The sequence below is a fragment of the Agrilus planipennis genome, unplaced genomic scaffold, assembly GCF_000699045.2.
Source record: "Agrilus planipennis isolate EAB-ADULT unplaced genomic scaffold, Apla_2.0 scaffold43, whole genome shotgun sequence".
Lineage (NCBI taxonomy): Eukaryota > Metazoa > Arthropoda > Insecta > Coleoptera > Buprestidae > Agrilus > Agrilus planipennis.
In genome coordinates this window covers 1,258,542-1,261,651 of record NW_020438914.1, presented here as the reverse complement: position 1 = coordinate 1,261,651, position 3,110 = coordinate 1,258,542, and the positions used below count along the sequence as shown (strand labels likewise).

The window sequence follows — 3,110 nt, the reverse complement described above, 5'->3', positions numbered from 1 at the left end:
CAACGTTCAGGTATTACTTTATTATTAAAAATTACACCTCACCAATCTCATATTTTGCTCATTGTACCATTATATAAAACAGAAAACTCGATAACCATTCACTCTAAAGCCTTAGGAATAAATCGCGAGGGTTATTGTTTTAAATTGGTTTGATTAAAAACGTGCGAAGGGGAAAAACTCCATTTTTCAACACACAATCTTGGATACTGCAAAATAAAGTAAAACAGGTCACCGCGAACAACGCTGTCCGGCGATAAGGGTGTCACCCATGACCATTGACAGAGTGAAAACCCAGTGCTGACCTGCTGACTAATGCTGGTGGGCGGTCAGTCTCTCCAGCCTTTTTAATATAGAATTAGAATGTCTGAATATTCATAAATGAGATATTCTGTTTATGGACTTGATTGTTATTCATGTAATGAATCAGTTGCGGTACGTTTTGTACCATCGCATAAAGCTTTGTTTTAAAGTTGAAATGCTGTATACAACGCTCTACCACTCAAATTAATTTGAACCTATCGTAAAATATCCTTTTTAGGGCAAACTGGGCGTCTTGAGGCAGCTGCAACTGAAAGCTCTTTCAAAAGATGGAGCCTGAAGCTACGCCGGGGGACTATAGATGGAAAAGACGTAAAAGCTGAGTGTACATATCATAATAATATCAAATAAAAATATCATCAGGTATCTAAAAAACATTTTTTTTTGGTAATGATCAACATCCTGAATCAGCTAGTAATATTCTCCTCTATTTCAGGGAAACCATCAGGGTGATAAAACGAACTCATTCAACTCAGTATAAAGAGGAAGGGAAGTTCGCTATCTGATCGAAGTGATAATTCCGCGTAGTATTCAGCGGGGTATCAGTATTACTGATATTACGACTAAAACTTATTGTTATAATAAATATTATAAAGACAGAAAAGAAGTTAATAAANGAGTGTACATATCATAATAATATCAAATAAAAATATCATCAGGTATCTAAAAAATATCTCTTTTTGGTAATGATCAACATCCTGAATCAACTAGTAATATTCTCCTCTATTTCAGGGAAACCACCAGGGTGATAAAACGAACTCATTCAACTCAGTATAAAGAGGAAGGGAAGTTCGCTATTTGATCGAATTGATAATTCCGAACCTGGTAGAGATTCTGAGAGAAGTATGACGAGCAAGGACAAGTAACTTGTACATGTACTTGCAATTGATCATCTAACTAATTCACTTTAATTTCGTTATTTCTTATACATTATCGCCATGGTCTGGGAACTACTTTTGGAATGGAATCAAGAATTGACTGCAGCTGCGACTTCTCTGTTGATTCTGTGCTCCGTTAAAGTTCCTCAGCAAGTTTGTGAATATATGCATTACAATTTAACTCATTATGAAACTCAAATTCGAATAAATGCAGTCTAAAGTTAAAAAAAAAGAGCAAAAAAAGGACTTGAATTAGACGTGCAAGTCAGAGTAGGTGTCTTACCACTCTGAAGTAGTGCACGAAGGGTATGCAACCCATCATGTCATTTGTGGCCAAAAAGAAAAGAGCAGATCCAGGCTGCGTGGCATTAATTGGCCGTGTGAATGAATTTTATACGAAGGCGGCATTGGGCGATTTCTTTGGTGGCTTTTTTCGGCTCACCTTTGAAGTTGAGACCGCACAGCTTACCAAGTTCGATAATTTACTTGGACTTAGAGGAGGACTTGTCTAGGCGGACGGACACTAATAGCCACATTTTTCCACCTTTTGACATTCGGTGCATTCCTCGGATAGCGAAACCTTTAGTAATAAGTTCGGGCTCAATATCGTCTGTGAAGATGGCTTCGCACGGAGGACAACCTGAAGGTTTCTGTTTTGCTAAAGTTGGTTTCTTAAGAACTCAATCTCGGATTTGTAGAAGTACGACGAGAGGCGATAATGTCGTGATAGTCCATGGCTTTACGGATTTTCTGCTAAAGAGATTGTGTGGGTGCGTGCGTGCGTGGGTGCGTGAGAGCGAGATTGTCCCTTTCCAATTCCTTCTATCTAACTTTCTTGCTCTTTTCCCGGGGGCTTACATTTTTCTAGGACATGTTGTAGTGTTACCTCCTCTTTCTTACTTTCTTACACATTCTGCATAGTCTTTCCTTTTTTGGTAGCCAATACTTATTAGCTTTCGTTTCTGATCCTTACTTGAATCTTGCATACATCTCCAGTTCGTTTCAGTTCTCCTAGTACAAACGCCTGTTTTTAATCATCCTACACGAAGTGAAACGACGGAGTTAAATAATCGTATTAAACATCTTGATTACCATTAAAAAATATATTTTGCAGTTTGCGATTTTTTCATATCTTATCGAGCCATTCTGTAACCGCTATTTTTTATATCCATTTAAGTACCAGATTCAGTAACAGCGTGTTTAGGAACTGTAGTGTATTTTCAAAAACTTCTAAAGATTAATATCCGAGGTTTTGCTGATTAATACCGAGAAATTCCATTTCGCAACATATTTGTTTATACCATCACAAACATCTATATATATAAAAGAAAGTCGTGTTAGTTACTTCACTTATAACTCAAGAACGGCTGAACCGATTTGGCTGAAAATTGATGGGGAGGTATCTTACAACCGGGAGAAGGACATAGGATACTTTTTATCACTTTCCACGAGAAAAATGTGGTATATGTAAACGCAACTGACATGGAATGACAAAACGAAATTGACAGCAAAACAAAAAATTTATCAGTCAAAACATCAGTCTAGCCTTTCATTTGTTAAGATTGCATGTTTGTTTTTGGTTCGATTTACTTGAAATTGATTAAAAAATTCAATCTCTGTTGGGGGGGATGAGTGGTGAAGAGGAGTTGCAATGTTTAAATGGAACATATTATTTGTGATCAGATTTACTTGAAACTTTGTTTTAATGGTCTCTCATTTAATTTCTGAAAGATCTATCTCGACAATTTAAAAAAGGGAAAGGTGTTGCAATTTTTGTTTGGGACATACTTTATTTATGGTTGAATTTACTTGAAACTTGGTATATATGCTGTTTGATATTATTAATCAAATGAAAAGAGGTTGCAACGTTTCCATGGGCTACATTTTATTTGTACTCGGATTTACTCGAAGGAT

General features: G+C 36.5%; 1 long non-coding RNA gene across 1 annotated transcript; it reads left to right on the top strand.

Annotated features, from left to right (window-relative positions):
* Window positions 1-6: 6 nt before the first annotated feature.
* On the top strand, window positions 7-1,180 carry LOC108733956. The gene is made up of 2 exons (XR_001937305.2): window positions 7-681; window positions 1,051-1,180. It is a non-coding gene; the product is annotated as an uncharacterized LOC108733956 (long non-coding RNA).
* The last annotated feature ends 1,930 nt before the right edge of the window (window positions 1,181-3,110 follow it).